The sequence below is a fragment of the Streptopelia decaocto genome, assembly GCF_964273445.1.
Source record: "Streptopelia decaocto genome assembly, chromosome: 2".
NCBI lineage: Eukaryota > Metazoa > Chordata > Aves > Columbiformes > Columbidae > Streptopelia > Streptopelia decaocto.
In genome coordinates this window covers 11579785-11604973 of record NC_138655.1, presented here as the reverse complement: position 1 = coordinate 11604973, position 25189 = coordinate 11579785, and positions in this window count along the sequence as shown.

The following is a 25189-nucleotide window of genomic DNA, read 5'->3' as shown; positions in this document are numbered from 1 at the left end:
TGCCCAGTTCCCCCAGAGCATCTGTCACTGTGGGACTTGGGTGCATGGTCTTTGCCTGTGGTTCAGCAGCTCTGAGAGAAGCTGGGGAGGAAGAAGGAGTAGTAGGATACAAGTTTTTTCACGACCCTCCTGCATTACCAGGGTCCCCTAGTCAGTGCAGAGCATTTACCAGTTACACCTGCACTAAACAGAACTTGACATGGCAGCCAGATTCCTTCTCCATCAAACCAGGCGTTGCTAGAACGCACACCATGATGCTCGGGATGAGTATTTGCCAGCTGTACACAAACTAGGGTATCTCACACCCTTTCAGGAACTCATCTAGTCTACTGCAACAAACTTTACCTCCTTGCTATCTGCAAATGACATCGAAGGAGTTGTAGCCAGTGCCTGGCCCTGAAACCTTTAGGATCTAATCCCTTATCCATAGTCTTACTAGAGTCCTCTTAACCGCTGTGTAACAGCTTGGATGAAAAGCAGAAGCTGCATTTTCTGTTTTGCCCACTGGGAGAAGCCCGGGCAATATGTTCCATTAAGATAGAATCATAGAATCATAGAAGCATTTCAGCTGGAAGAGACGATCAGGATCATCTAGTCCAACCATAACCTAACCTAACTCTAGCACTAAACCATGTTCCTAAGAACCTCATCTAAGCATCTTTTAAACACCTACAGGGTTGGTGACTCCACCACTTCCCTGGGCAACCTGTTCCAATGTCTGACAAAATATTCTGGGAAGAATTTTTTCCTAATATTGAATCTAAACCTCCCTGGTGCAACTTGAGGCCATTTCTTCTCATCCTATCACTTGCTGCTTGGAAGAAGAGACCAACCCCCTCCATGCTACAACCTCCTTTCAGGTAGTTGTAGAGAGTGATAAGGTCTCCCCTCAGCCTCTATACGTTTTCATCTTGACCTGAATCATGGGTATAGGCTCTCCTCTCCTATAAACAAAGAGCAACTTCAGTAAGGCCAGTGGAGTGTCATTACATGACCAAGTGCTTTTCCTTCTAACACAGTAGAGCAATGGAAGTTCCTTAAGGGAAGAGTGGGTCACCTCACAAGGAGGCAATACTCAGACATATTTAAATGAACTTTTACACCTTTCCTTTTTCACCAATGGAATCATACAAGACAGTCATAATGAGGCATAGTATTGCCCTGCACTTCTCTAGCTATTTGTTTTGTAAATAAAAGATGACCACCCTGTCAAGCAGCACAGAGCAGCCACAGCTATACTATAAGGCATTTTGCCCCTAAAATGTAAATGTTTAGGGTTTTGTTTGTTTGCTTGTTTTTCCCAGCTCACAGTGCATGAACTAATGTAACATTTTCATAGCATGGAACTAAGAACATGTATTACCTTCCTTCAGTGCAACACGAGGGTTTGCAGGTACAAAGTCAACTGTGATAGTCCTCGAGGGTATAGGGGACCAAACTCATGGCAGTCTTGTCTGTGCTGCCTATTAAAAAATTTTGAATGTATTCTATACCCCAGGCATTGGCTGAGATGATGTTATTTGGCACATTTCCAGATCATGCCACACAGCATGCTAGTCCTTAAGCATTAGTGATCAACTGTCCCATGCTGTCCCTTCTCTAGTCATTTTTTAATCACTAGTAGGCCAGGCAGAGGCAAACTAGTAATGGAGCACAACTTGACCATCTGCACTTTACTTGCTGACTGAAGGACAATTGTTGAAGAGCTTTGAATCATAGAGGAAAGATGCTCTGTACAGAGAAAATGATGTGAGAGTACCTTGTTCATCAGTCTTTGACAAGCTATGACTCAAATACACACGTCAAATGCTAAACTGAGTGAAAACATGCTTTCTCTTTCTCAAGATTTCTTTTTCCTTCTGATAAATGACAGCTACACTTTACTCTCTAAAGTTCTTATAGCACTGTTCAAAATTAAAACCACAGTTGCAGTCATGCTAATAGAAATGTCCAGACATTTACAGTTCATGATGCCCTCCTGTGCAGAATATAACATAGAAGGTGAGCATTTTAGCCTTTTTTATGATGGTATGCAGGTGCAGCATCACTGTGCTTTGCTTGCAAGTGACAGAAACCATACAGGGAAGAGAAACAGAACAAAAGGTTAAATTAGATCATAAACGCAACCTAAAAAATTCTAGGGCAGGAAATAAAAAAAATGTGCTAAGGTATTTGAGTTTCTTGAAAGATGTTGATATGTTCCACACTATCTATTACAATATGCCTCTTCCTCCCCTTTCTTCCCACCATACTGCAGGTACTGCAGGTACTGCAGCCACCCAGTCTGCAGCAATGACATTTAGACAGAAGTCACCTTTATGAGCCCTGTAACTGCAACCTCACAATGTGGGCACTTCACAGGCACCGAATGAATCTTTTCCCATAGATGAGAGACAAAAAGTCAGTTCAGATGGATGAACTGAGCAGGACCGAAGTGATATCAGCCTGACAAGAAAAAAGTAGCAGTATATCACAAATCAAATTGGTTTTGAAACTTCCGTAGGTGTTACGGGGAAGATTTTATGCTGTCTTTTCATACTGGCAGTTGTTTGACATTTTAAAGAGAGGGACTCAAAGCTGTAGTCCCTTTCTCAGAGCACTAGTACATGATTTAGCAGAAAGAGCTCTCTGCTACCTGCCAGCTCCACCCACCAGCCTCCTGGGCTAGATTCAGCCATCACTTCACTTAAGGGTATTAACCCTGTTCCCCACAACATCTTTAGTAGGTGTTTCTCTCTTCCTACCATATATCTGTTTGTCCCAAGAACTGAGATCACTACAGAGTTTTATCAGCCTTGCAGGAAAACAGTGAGGGAGGTCACAGACTTTCTGAGTCTTTTCCATATTTATACAGAAAACTTTTTGGTTTTTATTATTATTATTAGATAAAATTTATTTTATTTTTGTTTCTGAAAAAATAATATCTTTTCCATATTTGGAGAAAGACTACTGATCCTGTCACCTGATTTGGCAAACAAAAATTCCTTTGGCCTTTCTGTCACATATTGATTAATCCTCTTAGCAGTAAACTGCTTGGAAATGACTCTAGTGAGCTTGCTGGGTCCTAGTATGTCCTGAGAGGGTCTTGGGAAGATACCACCTCTTCAGCTATTGCTGAGGACTCTTAGCATCGTCCATTATCATCACTGAATGAGAAATGTTTTTGTCTCCTTTTAGTCCCCTTTGGACATAGGTATGAGGGAAGGTAAAATCCAGTGGTCTCCACACACAGTGACTTTTATGCCAATAGCACAAGGAAGGACTCAAAGGTCTTTCATAACCCAAGGCAGAACATTGCTAAGACAACTTGGCTTTGATTTGTTACTTTCCAGTCTGATTTCAAAATACTCAATAGTGACCCAAACAGAGACTTCAACATTGAACATCCCCTTTCTGTCCCTACTTAGGTCTCTTTAGGTTGCATGTATTTCAAAAAGTCCTATGTTCATCTTGCACAGCAAGAGTTTCTTCCCCAGCAGGTAATCTAATGGGATAGGACCTGAGGGAATGGCAGGAAGATGTGCCAGGGGAGGTTCAGTTAGACATTAGGAAAAAGTTCTTTACCCAGAGGGTGGTGGAGCACTGGAACAGGCTCCCCAGGGAGGTGTCACAGCCCCAAGCCTGACAGTGTTCAAGAAGAGACTGGTTAACGTCCTCGTACACATGGTGGGAACTGTGGGGTTGTCATATGCAGAAATAGGAGTTGGATTTGATGATCTTTGTGAGTCCCTTCCAACTTGGGTCATTCTGTGATTCTATGATTCATTTTTTTATGTCGCCGCTGAATTTAGCCCAGTATATCTGATCATTGTATTAACTACTTGGTTCTATTTCTCACCTTTAGATCAGTGAATTCCACTAATTGTGAAAGGGTCATTTCACTAATTATACCATTTTACCCTTATTGCCCACACCACACCTCCAGAGTTTAGTAATTAGTGCAAACTGGAGAGTACAGATGAATCACCAACAGGTTCAATAGCTGACTGACTTTCTTCATTTGACTAGCAAGAGAGGCTAATACCACACTACCAGACCTTCAAACCACTCTTCAGCACAAACAGTGCTCCACGCAATGCTCGGTTTCCTCGTCAGGCCACAGGCAGCAGAGTCTTGTTCCTGTAGGCTGTCCCTGTTTTCACCTTGGATTGCATGCTGCACCAGAATAGAAAACATGAGTCACAAAGGTTAAGGGTTAAACTGTTAAAAACAAAATAAGAGAAAATTCATTCAGAAAACTGTGGTATGTAATGGGTGAGAGGAAGTACTATTACAATTTCTTGTAAAGTCACAATGGCCAGGTCATCAAAGGAAACCCCTCCTCTCAGAGGCTTGCACAATGCGTCCTGAAGTCTGAACCTCTGCCAAGCCATGACCATGCAGTTAAGAGAGTGCAACAAAGAACCTCAAATCAAGAGCATATTTCCATCTTCCTGTCCAGTTAACTCCCAACTCCCAATCTTCTCTTTCCCAAAGCCATTGTTTATAGAAGACATGCTGATCCAGCCTAGCCACTCATTGATTTGACCGAGAGATGCTGCAGCAGCTGCCTCATGCTCCCAGTTCAACTACATGTTCTTACTGCTTTCTTGGAGGCTGGAACTCACCAGAACCACCCCCTCCATGACCTCATTAACTCAGTAATCTGCTCAAAAAATCACAGCAAGAAACTGCAGCAGCTTTCTGCTGGGTCAGCCCACAGAGATGGCACTGAACCTCAGGACCAGCACTGGGCTGGGGTGGGACTGTGAGGCTGGAGGCCAGAGATGGATGGCCACAAAAATCTCTCCCTTTTGGTTGTGAGAAACCAGCAATTCAGCTCAGCTCTTTAGGAAACCGCAGTTTCAGCATGTCTGTGATAGATTCTCATCCTAGATTACAGTGTGCTACGGTCAGCACTCTGTTTACATACATGCATTTAGTGAAAGGCTGACTTTGAAGGCTCAGAGATGGGGACTTTCCTGGTATTGCTATCTTGGTAGAATTTGTGGAATAATCATTTTAAATTGGTTCTTCAGACCTCTCATTTCTTCCCTTTCAACTTCCTCTTAAAACTGTTTTCTACCTCAGAGTTCCCCAAGAAAAACCAGTGTTGATCTCTCTTGACTGTAATTTGCCCTAAATCAACAAAGAGTTGCACATCCTTGCCTGATTTAACACACGTTGGCTCCTCATTGTCTTTTTTCAATAGATAAGCTCTTTAGAGTAAGAATGGTCAATTCCAACTGATATGCTTGTTATCCCATGATTTACTACTTTAACATCAAAAATCAAGTCCCAGAAAGGAAGTTACATGGCAAAGTGTCCTCTCCACACCCTTTTTCTAAAGCTTGTGTTAGCCTAGGCAAAGTCTTCCCTCACCTGGTTGTTTAAATATGTTCGGAGATGAAGTCGCCATAGCCTCTCATACTCATCCATTCCAAGCCTTCGCTCTTCTGACCATGAGACTGTCCCAACATCCAGTGTGACTAATATTCAGATTAATTTTCTGTTGCTGAATTCATGCCCATCACTTCTTGTCTTGTCTTCCACAGATATGGAAAATAAATTTCTTGCCTGCTTGTAGCAGTCTCTACATAACTTAAGACAGCTACTTTTTACCTCAGTTTTCTCTTCTTTAGGGTTAAAGCCCCAGTTTTCTCTTCTTTAGGGTTAAAGCCCCAGTTTTCTCGAACTTCTCTTGCAAGTTCATGTTTTCTAGGTCTTTGGCTGTGGACAATGAAATATTTTGAAGCTTTTCTCTGGAAGCTTGTCAATTAGTTCAACACTTTCTGAGTGTGCTGTCAAGATGGACACAGCACTTCCACAGTTATCTGAGGGTTCAGCAAATAGAATAGTTATCATAGACTCTAATGTGAAATATGAACATCATCTCTCCTTTTTTTCACCTAACAACAGGACACTGTTATTTTATGTGCAGTTGAGGATGCAGTCTAGCTCCAAGTTTGGTTTTTTTTTTCAGAATTGCTGCATGATTAGTTATTCCCCTCAATGTATATACATATTTCTGTATGTATGCAGTAGACTCTTCCTGAAAGATGTCTCCAAAGTGCACTTCTCCATTTTAAATATCACTCTCTTTACTCTGGCAAGATCCCTTTGAACTTTATTCTTGTTCTCCATCACATCTGTAGCCTCTTCTAGCTACCATGATTGGACATTTATTATGTAGATTTTATTGCAGAAGATATGCATGTCAACAGTACAAGATTGAGAAGAGCCCACACTTAGTACAGTCTTCACTTTAGAAATGAATCACAAATAACTGTTTTCTGAAAACTGTTTTCCAGATAGTTCTACCTTACTGTAGATAGATCAGATAGATCTACCTTACTGTAGATCTATCTTGAACTATCTATATTTTATCTATCTTCTATTTTCTTGACGTCTTTTATTTATAGGGTTCCAGGTTCCAGTATAGGTTGGGAAATTACATATTAGAGAGCAGTGTAGGGGAAAGGGACCTGGGGGTCCTGGTGGACAACAGGATGACCATGAGCCAGCACTGGGCCCTGGTGGCCAGGAAGGCCAATGGCATCCTGGGGTGTATTACAAGGGGGGTGGTTAGTAGATCGAGAGAGGTCCTCCTTCCCCTCTACTCCGCCCTGGTGAGACCACATCTGGAATATTGTGTCCAGTTCTGGGCCCCTCAGTTCAAGAAAGACAGGGAACTGCTGGAGAGGGTCCGGCGTAGGGCAACAAAGATGATTAAGGGAGTGGAGCGTCTCCTGTGTGAGGAAAGGCTGAGGGAGCTGGGTCTCTTTAGCTTGGAGAAGAGGAGACTGAGGGGTGACCTTATTAATGTTTATAAATATATAAAGGGTGAGTGCCACGAGGATGGAGCCAGACAAACAATGATAGGACAAGGGGTAATGGGATCAAGCTGGAACACAAGAGGTTCCACTTAAATTTTAGAAAAAACTTCTTCTCATTAAGGGTGACAGAACACTGGAACAGGCTGCCCAGGGAGGTTGTGGAGTCCTTCACTGGAGACATTCAAAACCCGCCTGGACATGTTCCTGTGTGACCTCACCTCGGCGTTCCTGCTCCAGCAGGGGGATTGGACTGGATGATCTTTTGAGGTCCCTTCCAATCCCAAACATACTGTGATACTGTGATACTGTGATATAGAAAAGGCATATGAATCAAGATAAAAAGACTTAATAGAAAATTAGAGTATCTAGTGCTTCACACTTATTCCCAAAGTGCCTTACTCTGAGATGGAATAAGTTCAAAAGTGCTTGATATATTTTGTCCAGTTTTATTTCCCTTTCAATTTCTGCAAGGTACAGCACAGTTAATTCCCAAAAGGAAGTATGTGTCCCCAAATTGCTTGAAAGATGTACAACAATATTGATTCACTCCGTGAGTGCTTCTCATGAGACTGTTTCATGCTCTTCACAAGCATACCCAAATGAAGTAGAAAGCCATTTAACTTGTATGCTGACAATAGTCCCAGGTTTTCCATGACTCATCCTAAACCTAACTTCTTGGACAGCCCTCTGCTGAGTTATTTTTAGCTTTTATCAACTCATGCAATTTCTTCTTGCAAGCTGAGCAAATTTTCACATTCTTCTCAAAGCAGAGGTTGCAAATACAAAGATGATTAAAAAAAAAAAAAAAAAAAGGAAGTGTCAAAGATTGCATCACAGATACTTTTCAGGCAGAGGATGATGTGGGGATAACTAGAGATGTTGTGTGTCATATGTAACCCCTAATGGTTTCAGGGGTAACAGCTCAGTTACTGAGATGCTTGTTGTTTGGGTATTTTTGTTTTGTTTTAATTTCTAAGAGAAATCAGTGGAATTTGGGTGAAAATTCAATGGCAGGCAGCAGTTCAAATTAATGCATCAGAGTCTGGTCTTTGTTTAAAAAATAAAAATGCAATCCTGATTCGGTTCCAAGCATCTTTTTCAAAAAAAAAAAAAAAATTTCACTGTCTTCAGTGATTTAAACTACAATGATTGACATGTAATTATTCTTGAATGCTAACAAGGAGCAGTTACTCATGAAGAAATTTCGAGCAATGATTGGAATAATGCAAGTTCTTTTCTAGGCCTTGACATAGATTTCCTTGAGAGCATTGAGTAAATACCTTTATCTCTTCCCAATTGTGATGCGGATACTCCTTTTCTTGAAGTTTTAGGCTATTTCACGTCTAAGATTTTTTGAAGTGGGGGTTGTGTGCTTTTGTCAGAATAGAACAGTTCAGTTGGAATGGATGTACAACAATTGTGCAACTGCCTGACCATTGCAGGGCTGACCAAAAGTTAAAGCATGTTGTTAAGGGCATTGACCAAATGCCTCTGAAACACTGACAGCCTTGGGGCATCAACTGCTTCTCTAGGAAGTTTCAGTGTTTGACCACCCTCTTGGTAAATAAATGTTTCCTAATGTCCAGCCTGAACCTCCCCTGGTGCAGCTTTGAACCATTCCCACACCCTCTACCACTGGATACCAGGGTGTGGTGGGTTGACCCTGCCTGGGTGCCCCCCGAAGCCACTCTGTCACTCCTCTTTCACATCTGGATGGAGGGAGAGAAAATACAATGAAAGGCACGTGAGTTGCAATAAGGACATGGAGAGATCATTCACCAGTTACCATCATGGGCAAAACAGGCTTGACTTTGGGAAAATTAATTTATTATCAATCAAATCAGAGTAGAGTAATGAGAAATAAAACCAAATTTTAAAACACTTTCCTCCCACTCCTTCCCTTCCTTCTTCCTAGACTCAGTTTCACTCCTGATTTCTCTACCTCCTCCCCCCAGGTGGCACAGGGGGACAGAGAACAGGGCTTGTGATCAGTTCATCACGCCTCTGCTACTCCTTCCTCCTCACATTCTTCCTCTGCTCCAGTGTCGGGTCCCTCCCACAAGAAAGTCCTCCACAAACTTCTCTAAGGTGAGTCCTTGCCAGAGTCTTCAACTCTCAAGAACTGCTCCAGCATGGGTCCTTATCATGTGTCCTTTCCACATGGTGCAGTTCTTCAGGAACAGACTGCTCCAGCGTGGGTCCCCCACAGCTTCACAAGTCCTGCCAGAAGACTGCTCCACTGTGGGTGGGCTCCCCTATCCATGGGTCACAAGTCCTGCCAGCAGACCTGCTCCAGCATGGGCTGTCCATGGGGTCACAGCCTCCTTCACACCTGCTCCACTATAGACTTCCATGGGCTGCAGGGGGACAGCTGGCCTCACCATGATCTGCACCACGGGCTGCAGGGGAATCTCTGCTCCAGCACCTGGAGTACCTGCTCCCCATCCTTCTTCACTGCCCTTGGTGTCTGCTGGGATGTTCCTCTCACAGTATCACAGTATCACAGTATGTTTGGGATTGGAAGGGACCTCAAAAGATCATCTAGTCCAATCCCCCTGCTGGAGCAGGAACACCTAGGTGAGGTCGCACAGGAACATGTCCAGGCAGGTTTTGAATGTCTCCAGAGAAGGAGACTCCACCACTTCCCTGGGCAGCCTGTTCCAGTGCTCTGTCACCCTTACTGAGAAGAAGTTTCTTCTCAAATTTAAGTGGAACCTCTTGTGTTCCAGCTTGATCCCATTACCCCTTGTCCTATCATTGTTTGCCACCGAGAAGAGCCTGGCTCCATCCCCATGGCACTCACCCTTTATATATTTATAAACATTAATAAGGTCCCCCCTTAGTCTCCTCTTCTCCAAACTAAAGAGACCCAGCTCCCTCAGCCTTTCTTCATAAGGGAGATGCTCCACTCCCTTAATCATCTTGGTTGCCCTACGCCGGACCCTCTCCAGCAGTTCCCTGTCCTTCTTGAACTGAGGGGCCCAGAACTGGACACAATATTCCAGATGTGGTCTCACCAGGGCGGAGTAGAGGGGAAGGAGGACCTCTCTCGATCTACTAACCACCCCCCTTCTAATACACCCCAGGATGCCATTGGCCTTCCTGGCCACAAGGGCACAGTGCTGGCTCATGGTCATCCTGTTGTCTACCAGGACCCCCAGGTCCCTTTCCCCTACACTGCTCTCTAATATGTAATCTCCCAACCTATACTGGAACCTGGCGTTGTTCCTGCCCAGATGCAGGACTCTACACTTGCCCTTGTTAAATTTCATTAGGTTATTCCCCGCCCAACTCTCCAGCCTGTCCAGGTCCCGCTGGATGGCAGCACAGCCCTCCGGCGTGTCAGCCACTCCTCCCAGCTTGGTGTCATCAGCAAACTTGCTGATAGTACACTCAATTCCCTCGTCCAAATCGTTAATGAATATATTGAATAATATTGGCCCCAGCACTGACCCCTGAGGCACTCCACTAGATACTGGCCTCCAACTAGACTCGGCACCATTGACTACCACTCTCTGGCTTCTCTCCCTCTCACATATTCTCACTCCTCATTCAAGTACCTTAACATCCTTCTTAAATTGTGGGGCCCGGAACTGCTCACAGTACTCAAGGTGAGGCCACACCAATGCTGAACAGAGTGGAACAGTCACCTCCTTTGACCAGCTTTCTCTGCTGGGTTTGATGCCCCCAGGATGGGGTTTGCCCTCTTGGCTGCCCAGGCACACACTGCTGAATTGTACTGAGCTGCTACAGACCAGCACTCACAGATCCCTCTCTGCAGGGCTGCTCTCCAGCCACTCCTCTCCTAATGTACAATTGTGCCCAGCATTACTCCATCCCAGGTGCAGAATCTGGCATTTTGACTTGTTAAATTTCCAGCCATTGTGTATGCCATTTGTTCATGCACTTATCACAAAAGGGCCCTAGTATTCAGTGTTTCTGTAGTATGACTGTGTAATGGAGGTCCAGGCATGCATCAGATTTTAGAGGACCAAGGACTGAACGAAGGTCAGCTCTGCAGCTACAGACAACTGTTGGTGGTGCAGGAGAATAGGATGCACCCACTGGATGTCAAAAAAAAAGAACAGTATCTTCCTTATTTACTAGTCTCACAGTGATTGCAGGTGATGCTGCAAGGTCAGCTCTCAGTGTCTTACATGAAACAAACCCCTTCCGTTTAAGCTGTATGTTAGTGGAGGTGGGTTCTGAGGCGGGACCTTTGCAGTGTGCCTATGAGTGATGTGGATAGTAAATACAAGCCCAAGTGAGAAGCACACTACAACAACAAGTAGGTCCCACACTCGTCTTCTCAGGGTTTAGTTGTGGCAGGGAAGGAGGAAGTGGTCCTGGTGTTACTGATACGAAAGTGCGAGCCAAATATTTTTGCCAGACTTCCTCACAGAAAAGTGTCTTAGCAGTCCCACAGTTTCAGCCTTTTAGCTTCAGGACTCTGCTGTGCTACCCCCAAACTCAAACTGTTTCAGGTACAACCCATGATCTTCATCACCTGACACCCTCTCTCTAAGCATCTCATCTTGTCAAGAGGGAGCATTCCTAGATTCGCATCAGGACTGCTTTACCTCTTTACCCCAATTCATATGTCAGGTCTCTCTTTCATGAGCTAATAATGGAGAATTAATGAACCATTTCTTTTTGTATGGAACCCCCAGGATTTGAGGAAAGCTGAGGTGATCTCTCTATTGTTGGTTCCATACAGTTAGAATAAATTCAAGCCAGCTCACATCAAGTTGTGTTGGAACAGGGCTCACCCTCTGGTGCAGCACACAAAGGTGATTTGAAGGCATCTTCTCTGTTGGCTTCTGGTTCTTCTACTCAGTCTTTCCTTGCAACCTCGTAGAAGGTAGACTTAAATAAATTTTAGTTAGTAGATTATTGCTGGACCATGTAAATAGAAAAGATAGGTTTTCTTCTGCCAAAATTTATGACTCATCCAAAGCCAGTAGAATAGATAAATTGATGTGTGCCTTATCTACAACAAAGAAAGCAATTGGGATGAATTCCCAAACATGTGGTTATGGGAACAATGCAAAAGTGAAGATGTATGTACACTCTGAAGGAAGAGCAGGTTGGTTTTGGCCCAGATTCAGCAAAGCCCCTCCCACAGGTAAAAAGGAGTTACTCTGAAACAGATGCAGTGACGGGAAAAATAGAGTAATTACCTGGAATTCAGCCCAGTTAGTTTCTGTACATTCTGATATTCTACATGTACCAGGAACGTAATGGAAGCGACACACATGTGATAACACGTTATCTCAGCCTCAGTCAGCTGGGGCCTGTGCACACAAATAAGGACCGGAAAAGGGTGAAGCAAGAACATTTTTATTCTCTTTTTTAGATCAACCACAGAACTCTGTAGGTGTCAAACCTCATGTTTTTTTGAACAACCTGATATTCTCATTATTTCTTCTTTTTTTTTTTTTTTTCCGTTTGAGAATAGAAACGTTCTGTTAGTTTCAAAAGGTGAATGTGTTCATTTGCATTGTTCAAACAGCATGTACTACTAAGTATTTTCAGTACATTTTCATAGAAAACAGAAACTTACAACAAAGAGAAAAAGAATCCTTTCCCACCATAGGCAAATTTATTAGTACTTTTCTTAAGTAGTATCAAAACGAGAATCCGTTATGGCCAGATTCTGAAATGGCATATATCACATTCAGCTTAAGCAATTTATACTAAAGAGGTTTTGCATGTAATTACATGCAGATTTAGTTAAGTAGTATCTTACTTAAGTAATATACTTCAGTGTTGATACAAGAGAGTTAGTGTGGGGCTGCAAACCCTAACATTTCTCACAACCAGGGAAAAATCATGAATTTGAATTTGTTAAAATAACTGAACAAACTCAGTCCTAGATGGAGCTGGGTATCACTGGACCAATTGGAACTAATGGAGAATGCATCAAAAGGGAGGGTCCTGATCTGTGTCATTTCTTGTAATGGCCAATCCTTGTTAAAAGTTCCTTGCTTACTTACGCCACCTTGTAATTTGTACCACACAACCCGGGTTTTTACAGGATGCCAAGGAGCAGACTTCCCCTCAGATCTTGGCAATCCTTTAAGGTTACTGTGCCAAAATGTAGTTTTCCTCTCCAAATAAGTTTGTTGGTAACAACTCATTGTCCGTCAAAGAGATATTACCCAATTACTCCCGTTAACCTGATGTTGTCTTTACAAGAAGCAGCAAGTCCCAGCCTTGGCCAGGGATTCAGGGCTACACAGCAGACAGAGCCTGAAGTTTGCTGCCTGGTTTTGCAATGTCCCTGCAGCAAACTCCTAGCCTGACGTACAAGAGCTTCCTGCAGACCCTCCATTGTAGACATCTGGCCCTGCTTCAGCTTTCCAGAGGAGCACAGCCCTGGAGCATGCTCTTGGGTGGGTCAGGAAACTTCACAGAGGGACACGGAGGCAAAGCATTGCAATTCAGTGCTTCTTATGGCCTCTACAAGAAAGACAGCATGTTCCTAAGTCTGCATTTGCTGCATACATGTCATGATTTGCCGTGTCACATTTCCGTACTCCTGAGGGGAAGCTCATAACACGACTCATATTTTTGCAGCCAGCTAGTCTTCCACTGCAGCTACACCAGCCCAACCCAGTTAATGCAGGGAATGCCCCTCACAACTGAAGCAGGTGCAATTTGAGGCTTCTTGCTGGTCCTTGGAAGCAATATCTTCCTTGTAATTTGTCTTGACGGAGGATTCTAGCTATTAAATTAACAAGTGTGAATGGCACAGCAAGGCCAGTACAAGGAAAGGCAGAGCTGTTGCTAGATTTAAATGCAAATTATTATAATTTAAATGCATTTTCTTTGCGGGACGTAACATTGCTTCTTAGTGTGTTTCATAGGAAACAAACTGACAATAAAGATTCTAGCAATTGTGGGAAAAAAAGGTACACAGGGAAGATGGCTATATCTGAACAGTAGAAATGTACTTGATCTTCAATAACTCATTAACAACAGGGTCATACTGTTTATTTTTTATTGCAGATGTGATTTTTAGGATTAGGCCTATCAATATTTATTCATGTTTAACAGAAGGCAAACATCCGGTCAGTTCTGGCAAATGTTATCCCCTGAACGGCAATTTCATGATGGTTTAGTCATAGAACAAACAAAGGTTTGGTGTTTAGTAGGAAGGTGAAAGTACAACAGGAGCAGAGTTGGTAACAAGTGTGGCTAATGCCATCATAATTAATCTATTGCAAAAGACTTATGATGTTCTTAGAGATCTCAGTTATCTCCTGTCAATGTCAGGGACAACGTTTCTGTTCCTTACACAGAGTGACACTGAGCTTTTACTAGAAATGTGAGCTGGATGTGGGACTGTTGTTTCACAGATTGGGCAAAAACATCTATAGAAACCGAAGGAGATTATTCTGCAAACTGCAATTTCTAGGTGAGGTTCCCTTTTCAGATAAATCATCTTGGTGTTGCTCAATGGGATTGTATTACTGAGAAGTAATTTTGGTCCTTTCAGCAGCATTTCTCTGTAAGTTGGTGCTGGAGAGCCCTGAAAAACTCTCTGTCTATTGCCAGAGCTGCTCATTCCTCTGTAGGATCCAATATCCACAGCTAAGGGACTCTGAACTGATCAAAAAGCTCTGAATATGACTACATATTTAAAAATAGCAAAGCTAAACAACATATATATCAGGTGGAGCCTGCTGAATATGAGACAGATTTGCCGGAGTAAACTGAAGGAAGATTTGAGGATTGCTCTACGGACTTGGCAGTATGTACAATTCTTTGTTGTTATGTATCTTCATAGCATTTGAGAAATTGCCAGTCAGTTTGTCGTCACAAAATCCATGGGATGTGGCTACGAGCCCCTGTGGGGGCTGGGGAAAGGGAGGAGGTTGAACAACCTGCCCAGAGGAGCCGCAGGGTTCTCAGCCCAGCAGCACAAGCTGTTCTGCCTTACTGATAGCACTCCAGCCACATCACCATCTGGACTCACAGTCCTGTCACAACTCACCCCCCTCACAGATAAACACAGGTGATTTCATGTAAATGATGGCAAAAATAGAAAGGGAAATTCTAGGAAAACCTTTCCAGCCAGGAGACATATGCTAGTGAAGCTAGTCTGACTTCAGGGGTTTAGAGGGGTTTAATATGGTAGAATTCCGTGAACAGTAGTGTATAAAGTACAAACCACTAATAAAACAACAACAACAACAAATTAATTCATTCACTTTTGGTATTTCCCAATACTGTTTCTCTGTCTTATATAAACTGTGTAATACTCAAGGCAGACACTACTTAGAGTCTGTTGCATTGATTGCATTTAGTGGAAAAACTAATGAAAAAGGAAATTAATGTCTTCACTTACTATTCTGACGATCAAAAATACTCAGGGAGGACACAATAATGTGAGAACTGATATTAGATTGAGGAAAAAATGGAACATATTATGTACACTTATTTTCATCTCAGAATGATTTTAGCCACAGAAAGTATTTGCCTATGACAGATGAATTGCACTGCCACTCATGTTAATATAGTACTGTTTAATGATTTTTTTTTTAGTACTCATTTTAACACTGTTAATGTTTACTTAGCAGGACATTAATAACACCAGGATATTTATCATATAGGAAATGGCTAATGAAATCTGCTTCATCTGTCAGTGGATGTTTATGCTTTGAGGCTACACTGGATTGTTTATGCAGGATTTAGGGAAGAGCGGTAGTGTTCTGTTAGTGACTAATAATAAGAGTCAAGTTAAATGGCAATTAGTATATATTATTATTATTAATAATAATAACAACATTACATTCAGACACTCTCAGGCTTCCGATCAATGCTTGAAGCAGCTCAACTGTTGGTGAAAAGTGTAAGAATGAGACAAAGTATGTTTATTAGTGATGGGAAAATGGGACTGGGACTACCTCCTGCTCCTATGGTGAACCTTCCTGCAAGTAGTCCTTTGGCTCTGACATGTCTTTCAAGGTAATGGAGTTTATATGATTTCTGTACATCACATGCTCATATCCAACAGTTAATCCGGGACCAAACTATGTCTCCTACTTTGAGGTTTTTGGAAATACTCTAGTCATTCTTAATGAGTTTTCTCCTGATGAGTCTCCAAATTGAATGCATATCATGATTTTTAAGCATAACATATGTATCTTCTGGGGAGTTTTGCAGGTCTCTGATGTGTAACAACTGGACCCCATGGTTTGAACACCAGTGGATTTGAGGGATTTCCTTTTGAAAAGCACAAATGCCTTTGCAATTTATAAAACAAGTCAGGCATTTGAAAATGATATTTCCCTTCTTCCTGCAAGTCAAGGACTGAGTTCATTATTTGATGTTTTCCTTCCTTTCTTGCAAAAAGCTAGTACATCCTTGTTGCAAGGACATGTGAGAGCTGCCAGATTGCATCACAACAGGGACAGGCATGAGCACGGAAGCGAGATCCCAGAAGAACTGGGGAGCTGCACTTGCCTTTGGCCGTCCTTTGCCAGCCCTAGGCTTGTTCTTCATGAGCAAGGATGAGTATTAATGCCCCCCACTGATAAAGTTCATGGTTCTTGGTCAGGATGCATGCATGTACGTGTGGAATTTGGCCCAGCATGCCACCGACTGAGGTCCAGTCATCTACCCTTTTTGCTTTTTGTGTGGTAAAAAAAAAAAATTGCAGATTGAAATCAGCAGAAAATTGAGTCACTCTGGCCATGTTAATTTCACTGAAAGGAAAGTGTACGACCTTATCAAAATATTTCCCTTTATTAGTTGCGTCTGAAGAATGAAATGCAAATTCCAAAGGCAGCTCCCTTCCTCCTTTTTCGCTTACCCAGAAATCCCTGGGAGGACACAATATCATTCAGAAATGCCAAATCCAGCCTCTGCTGCACCCCTGCAACTACCTCCAAAGTCAATAGGAGTCATGGGTGCACAAGGAACCGAGCGCCCCACCAACATACTGCAGTTTTTAACCATTATTAAAAGTAAATCTCTCTAGCACCAATATTTATTCCTGCTAAATATGAAGAATGTTTAGGCTTATGAGTCACCAGTTCTTTTCCAGTTCGCGCTTGCTCTACCACTTCCACCCTTGAATGGAACTAGAGATTTATACACGATATCAACACACAAAGTCAACTGTTAGGAAGAAGCAGCCACAGAATAACAACTGGGGAGATAACAATGCGCATCTGTCAGAGCCAGCACGCTCCACTGTTGTCATTTCTCTGCTGTTGGTTTTGCAGTAGGCTCGAGTAGCAAATCACAAAGAGCATGAATAAGTACAGCAGGATTTGCTCGCAATTTGTTCCATGCAAGCTCGAGGTTGCCATGGGAGACAGGAAGCATTTTCAGGCACTCCCACAGCCATAAACTGTTGCTGCTTTATTAACAAGTAGCAGCACGCTGTGTTTTGTTCGACACCAGACCCATGAGCTGACCAGCAAAAACACTAGGGGTGGATAGAAAGGTTTTTTCCCCACTATCACTTCTTACTTTGGATGCAACTCACGGTCCTGAAAAAAAAGGCAATCTGCTGTTTGCTGTGAGGCAGTAGGTTTAGTCGTTTCCAGTGGATGAAAGGTCTGCATAATAAAAGCCCACACTGCAATGTGCCACAGTAGTCCTGGGGCTGTGAAGGTGTTAAGGAGACACTTGAGAGGAAGCAGAAATCCACAAGCTGGTTTGTATTCTTCACATATATTATTTAGTGACATATTGCACACAGAAAAAAATAATGCTTTCAATTTGTTTGTAGCACAAATCAGTGGCTGTCAGCCCAAGGTGAAGGTCTGCTGTGCTAAAAGGTCTTCTTCAGTTCAGGAAATGGGAATGGGTGGTCCCTGGAGAAGATGTGATAGTGTTTCTGTTTCCTAGGACAAACAGCCCATCTCAGTGTTTCTGTAACTCTGGGTGGTGACTGCAGGAAGGTGGTGAGAACCTCTCCTTGATCAACCAAGATACCTTGTTTTAGAAAGCACCACTGCTATCCTGTTCTTCTGGGAGAAGAGAGTGAGATGTGTCTAATCACTGGCTGAAAAGCTAAAACAGAAGCAGGTAGCAGGAGTTGTTGGCTGTCTTTACTGAAGGACTGAGAAACAGAGTTGAACAACTGCAGAGAGGAAACACAAGAGAGGCACACTTTTAGATTGCTTAAGAAACTTGACTTCTTATCTCAAAGATCAGGCCTTGTAAGGCCACTGTGAAAACTGAGTGAAGAGGCACAGTTCCCCAAGCCAGAGAGACAGAAATAGAAGTCCTACAGCTACCATGAATCTCTGACTTCCTAAAGTGGTCCCCAAAGATAAGAATAAAAGCTCACAAGCAGGAAATCTCGTATTACTATTGTCTTTATACAAAGACATCACTTTCCCAGGTCAAGACAATACACCTTAAAGAAATAAAGTATCTTCTCTTACTTTATCTTTTCATAGTCCTCTTCCTTTTCTACACTCCTCCCTGAAGAGCCAGATATTTTTCCTGCCTGATGGTTTGGCTTGAGGGGCCATGTATTCTCACATATTCTCTACTGTTAAAACTGCCCCGAAGGAATGGTTTCACCTGGGTATTACCGATACCTGGAAAATGCCATTGCAGACACCTGATTAATATCATGTATTACTCACCCCTGACTGTTGTTCTATAATGAGTAAATGCAGAACCCTACTTTTAAGAATATGTCTGCTTTGAGTGGTCTTTCCATAAAACTGCAAGATCAAATGCTAGTTGTATTCTTCACCTGAAGAACAGAATCAGAGAACAACATAGGAAAGGAGAGGAATACTAGTTATTTATTTTTTAAGATCTACAAATCCTAGAAATGAAGCAGAACAAAATTTATTTACAGCTGGATATTTTAAATCAATTAAGCTTCTTCTGTGAAAAGACTTAACAAATGAAAACATCCTTAGAGCTAATCAACATGTCAAAGTCAACATCAGAACAACAGCATGAGAACAGTCCCCTGGAGATAACACAGTTACTTAGAACACACGGATACAAAATTAAATGAAAACTTTTGTCCTTTCCACCTTATTCCTTATTCACACTTCATGGTAACAGGCACTGCATTGCCTTTTCCCAGCTGATATATTCCCAGAAGGTAACAGCACCAAAATCCCAAGTCCTGCTTCTACTTATAATTGCAGTCACAGCAGCTCTGGATGTCAGAGATATCCCTGCTGATTAGCCACAGTGAAGCACAACAGAATACTCTGCGGAAAATCCTTCGTTACAAACCAAACCAAGGTTTCAGGAAAGAAATCTCAGTGAGGAGAGGAAAACTGCACAACACTCTTTAAGATTTTCCAACCCTCTTGTTTCAGAAACCTCCCAAACCTTTCCCAGGGAGACACTGACTTCTAGGTACTTTTATGTCTCAGAAAAGACTTCTTCAGAGTTATCCTTAACTTAGCCTGTGAACACAGCCTAAAAACCACTGTCCTGCTCTAAAGACAGAGTAATCACTCTGAAGTTGCACAAGAGTGTCAAAGAGCTGGGAAAAATACCTGACACTGAGTCCCTTGTGCTAAACATCCCATCACAGTAGCAACCACAGTTCCCTTGCTCTTTCTGTGCACTGACTTTCCACTGAGACATGCGAGTTCAAGATGCAACTGGAAAAAAAAAATAACCCTTCTTCTTTGTGCACTAGATTAGAGGCTTTTTTCTTATCAGTGAAGTTGTTTCTTCCACTTTCCTAACAATAGGCTTGGTGGGCTATAGAGTGCAGCCATTCGGCTCCGACTGCTGCAACAGTGTGTTTAGTCAGTTAAAGGCACCGGGAGGAGAGTTTGCTTTTCCAGAATCCATTAGAAATCTCACAAAAATAAGACCACATGAAATGAAGAGCCTTCAGAAAATAGCCATCTGAATAATCAGTGTGGTACTACTGAATTAAGTGGAATGACAGAGCAAAAGCAGCAGAGTTCAGGTGCATGATTGTCCCTGAGGCTGTAAGAGGATGAACACTTGGTCTCCTGGGTCAGCGGAGAGAAACTCTTCCCATGTTCAAAGAAGCAAAGAAGAGAGGAGGTACAAACTGTCCTCTCAGTGTGCCTCTCTCTCTGTCTACTGGAGAGGGAATCTGCAGGACCAGCTTAGATTAGTCACTATGGTTTAGCTTCAGTTTATATTTTACTGTTTATTGAGCATGAACTTTTATTTATTGCTTTATAACATAATTAAGGTCCGTGTGACATTTTCCTTTTTTCTTCCTTCTCCTCTATCAGCGGCAAAATCTGTTTTGCTCTGCCAACAGGATATGCAGAAATTTCAATGAGTCCATTACTGAACTATTATTTTTTTCAATGAAGAAATCCGTTGCCTGACCGTGACTAGTCCTGTTTCATAGTTTTCCACCAATTCCATAAATTGCATCAAAGTTTCATCATTTCCTAATTCAGGTTTTCTCAGAAACATTACTCATCATTGAAGAATGTTCTGGTCATTAGGAAGGTTAAGAGATAATATTTTCTTACATTTTTGTGGCTGTTTTCTCTTTTGTAGAGAAAATATTATGGGAGAGGAAGCTTCCCTGCTGATTGCAGTTGCTCAGCTTTCCCATCTCCACTTTTTGCTTCTACAATTTTTCCAATTCAAAATTTAAAACAAGTTGCTTTACAAAACAAACAAACAAACAAAAAACCAAACAAGCAAACAAAAAAACACCTTGAAACTCTCGAAAATGCAAAAATATTATACTAAGAAATACCGTTGGAAAGCCTGGAAAGCCTTAAGGGATAAACCCTCCTTTGTCCTTCCTGTGCTCAAAGTGAAACGAAGAGGCAGGAGGGTGTTCGAGGGTTGTGAGTAATTCTCTGAGGTCCTTCTGTAGGTTTTGGAAGAAGCATGTGCTATCATCTGAGCCACTGCTGACCACAGAAAGGAGAAGTTATGGGAGGAAATGTTCCATGCTTGCCTGCAGCAGCTGGACATCAGGGAGGAGTGCTGCTACACAGCTTATTTATCTGAGCAAGCTGTGGAGCTCACCCACCGTTAGAGATTTCTTTCTTCTCCAACGTACACTGTTAATCTTTTCCTCAATAATTCTCTCCCCTTTTAAAAAAAAAGGAATCTGATTTATTATCAGAGGATCCATAACAGCAGAAAAATCTCCCCTCAAGCTTCCCCTCCCTCCCTTCGTGCCAAGTTCTTGGACTTGCTCCTTTATTTTCCTGCTCTTCCGCTGGCTCTTCTCCCATGCCTTGCAGCCAGCACCTTTGAAGAAAAATTCAACCTCCTCCACCTCGCTGGTTCCCCTGGCTGTTCCTCCTGCTGTATAATGGTGCCCTAGCTCCGAGATCTGCTCTCCTTCAGTGAACCCTGGTTATCCTCATGTACCCTTATTACCCTGGGCCTCCATTCAGCCATCTCCTTCCAGCTGCAACGTTTTCTCCATGTGGGGAGCATGGGTTCAGCTGGTGTAAGCAGATGTCACTGAGCCTGGATGCCAGACCAACTACGGACATTGGCTGTGCTGCTCAGTCATTGTGAACCTCGAGGACCTTGTACAGCTCTAGGGCTGCTCTAACTCTCCCATCAGAACTGCTGTTGTTTGGCGTGTGACACTAAGGCTGGGTAACGCTGTTGGGCAAGCTCACCATACTGTCTCCTGGGACTCCTGTAAGCCCTTTTCTGCTCTATCTGAAGCAACTTTTGCAAATTCCTACCTCATGTGTCCACCACTCATGGGCCCTGCTCACCCCTTTGTTGACATCCAGGTTTCCATATGTGTCCTTACCTCTGCCGCTGCCTCCTGCTCTCCCCAATGCCCTCTTTCACCCCTTGTTTCACCCCTTGTGATGGATTTTTTTTACATGTTCCTCATGCTACATCTACCCCAGTGAGGCATGGTGGGCCTCCCATCCTCACTCCCACTTGTCTCCTACTCCCATTTCCATCTCTCCTCTCATTTTCTATCCCATATTTCCCTTACAGCCTCTGAGTCTGACTTCAAATCGCCTCCAGCCAGACTTTGCCTCACACAGCACAGTTATGCCAATCCTCTACTTCTTCCCTTCTTTGTCACTTCCTATGTGACCATGGATAACCTTCTCCTTTATCTTTAGAACCTTGTATCTCTTATCCCAACCTGTTATCCCTCTTCTACACACTGCTACAACTTCCCCACCCCCTTCTTGTAAAATGTTTTGTATTTTCTTAGGAGACCAGGATACAGGCACTGTTCCTGGGCAGTTTGTAACATGGTTAGCACTAAAGTGGTCAAACAGCTTCAAAAAGGGGAAAAAGAAAGTTTCTTCAGCTCACAGCATCAGGAAATGAGGGACCTTGAGTTTTCTCTGAATCAGGCTTTTCCAGGGTTCTGATTTGTACCCATTTTGACAAGGTTGTTCCTGCTGATGCTAAACCATCCCTTTGACATTTTGGAATGGAAAATTACTGTGCTAAAGTCAGACAAAACCCTGTGAATTATCTATTTTTTATGCAGCATTCTAGTCATCTGAGTGGGAAGCAAAAGAACAGTTGGCAACTCAATGGCTGCTTAGGTGGAAAATATATGAGTCCCTTCTTCAGTCTTAAAAGACTAAATCCATAAAAAGACCCACCTTAGTCCTCGAGTGCATTCAACAACACTGACATCAGCTTTGTGACTGCACATGATCAGAAGATGCCCTCCAACCTTAGTCCTTGTGGATAATAGCATCGCTGAAATATCATGGCACCAGAAATCTCAGCAGCAGAACTCAACAATTGCCTTCACCTTCACTCAGAAATGAAGGAAGAAGAGGGAGTATTGCTCTCCTCTTGCATGATGGCTTCTTTTATTGATTCCCAAAGAGAAGGCCATCTGCATACATCCTTTGGGTCCTTAGCCTGGGCCTTCCTCAGCCCCCATATCCATTTTTTTCTAGCTTCTCAGGTGCCGCAGCTGTCTGCCAAGTTTTAAATCCTTAAGATTATGGATGTCAGCACTACTAGTGCCAAATGGTAAAAAGTCAAGATTAAGACCTCATTCAACAGTATAACTGTCTGAAAAACTCAAGCACTTCTGAGATTTCCAGGTGTGTTGGCTTCACATTTTCAACTGAAATATTTTTCAAAAGTACTTTGTTCCTGGAGCTGAGACTCTACAAAGTGCTTCAAACTGTATTTATGATAGGAGTCATTTACCTGAGTGTTTCTCTTGGAAAGGATAAAATTAATCTGGAAAGGACCTCAAGTGTCAGAACAGTCCTCCTGTCTCAGGGCAAAATCACCTTTTCCCAGGTTGTAAGGATGAAATTTTTCACCCAAGATGAGGTACATACAACAAAGATGTCTGCATCTAAGCTGCTCCCTCCTTAGGCTTAGGAACTCTTACCTGTGTGGGAAATAAAGTCTAGAGAACAACTGGTCCACCCAAAACCCCATGTCTAGCCTAGAATGTGATGGATCACTGTCAGGACCCACTGATTGTACTTACTAAATTTCCACAGATCAGACTGGGAACTGAAAAAGAAGAAAACAAAGAAAAATGATCAGGTTTAGATACCTACCTTGCAGTGTTTAAAGCTAGGGGAATCCTTGGCTGGTAGAGTTTAGGATGCAATTTGTCCAGCAAGATGTTGGCACCCCTGTTGTGATGACATGGGTCACACCCAAACCTGCATTGACTAACCAGTTCTCCACTGCTTTAAAGGGCAGACTGCTTGGATGTCAAAGCCAACACTGTTTTCAAAATCTTTAGTTTCTGCTAAGGGTCCTCACTTTCATCATATGCAATTCACTTCACCGCTTCATTCCTTTTGCCTATTTCTTTTGGTTTCCACCCTGCCCCCTTCAGCTCCTAGTTTTCCTCTTCCAGTGAAAGCCTATAAGTCCCTTCCCAACCCATTACAGACACAGGAAACTGAATATATCCACCCTTCCTGCAGCAGTCTTTTTCATATTTAAGAACTGTATAATCAAAATAATAAAATGGTACAATTTATGCCATTTAAAAAATTGGTCACTTAAATCCATTGGTTTTCTTCTAATGTAGAACTGCTAGATGTAGCCAAAAAGCACTTTTTAGGTTTTTTTTTTGTTTTTATTCTGAAAATATTTCATTTTTGATACGAAAAGATAACGAAGAGAACAAAGATCAGTTGAAAACTGTGGGAAGTTATTTCCAATGTCAAGATATTATACAGTATGTGCAGAATCACATGTCACTCTGGGAAAAAAATGTTTCAAAGAACCCTGTATTTCCATACTAAAGACATCTTGTAAGAAAATTATGAACACTCCAGAAGTCTTTCCAATGACATTTCTAGCAAATGAGGTAGCACTGTAAAGTTGTTGTCAATACCAGCTTCTGTTCCTTCTAACTTCTTCCTTATCGAGTTGTTCTTGAGACCTGTACCCTAGACTAAGAATTACTCTCTATGTGGAATTTTTCTAACTTCTCCAAACAGATGTTGCTTAGCCCAAGAAAATTCAAGCTAGTGAAAATAATGCTTTCAGACGTATGCATATACTACTTTTTAAAACCTGCATGTTTATCTCTTTAGGCATGTGTATGGGCACATATAAAGACTTCCATATATACACAGATAACACACTTTCTCCTAGAGTAATATTTACTAAGAATACAAAATGTCCCTTTAAAAATCTATAGCACTGTTTCTTCTGATATTGACTATAATTTGCTTCCATCAGTATGAAATATTTTGTATGTAATTTATCGGTAATCAACTAGTTTGTCCTTGTCTATGTTTTTGTTCTTCTCCGCATTTAGCTGTGATTTTAACCATGAGTCAGTTTTATCCTGATCCTGTTTAATTTACAGTAATTTTCCCTTTAACTTGCTATTTATCAGATCAACACTGCACTGGTTGAACTTCTGTTCCCTGAGGAGCCATTTACCTGGATACATTTTTTGCATGAGAACCACCTCTGGAAACTCTAGTATTTGCAAACTGCTGGATTCAAGTATGTTCCTACCTTCTCTACTTTTGAGGCCATATTTACCTTGAGGTACTGACCCTTTAAACTCAGCCCAGTTTGTTTTGGTCTTTCCATTTTTTAATTTTTTTTTCAGCTCTGAAATTAATGAGATCCAGCAAACGGTATCAAAAGAAAGTTTTCAAGAAATACCTACCACAAGTGCCTAGTACACAAACACTGCCAGTGGAAAGTCGCATATAAAAAGATCTATTTCCTACTGCTAATAAATATTTTGTTAAATATTGTGAGGAGGCAGCACACACATTGCCTGTGAAAACCAATTAAAGTCCTGCAAACAGGTTTCCAGAATCAGGCACATATTGTCTGACCGATACTTGGAATGTTTAATAGAAACACTTGATAAATATGTCTGTATCTATTTTATCTGAGCAATCCAGTTGGATTATGCAGTAAAATTGCAACAATATCACTTGCAAAAGAGAATTGATCAGAAT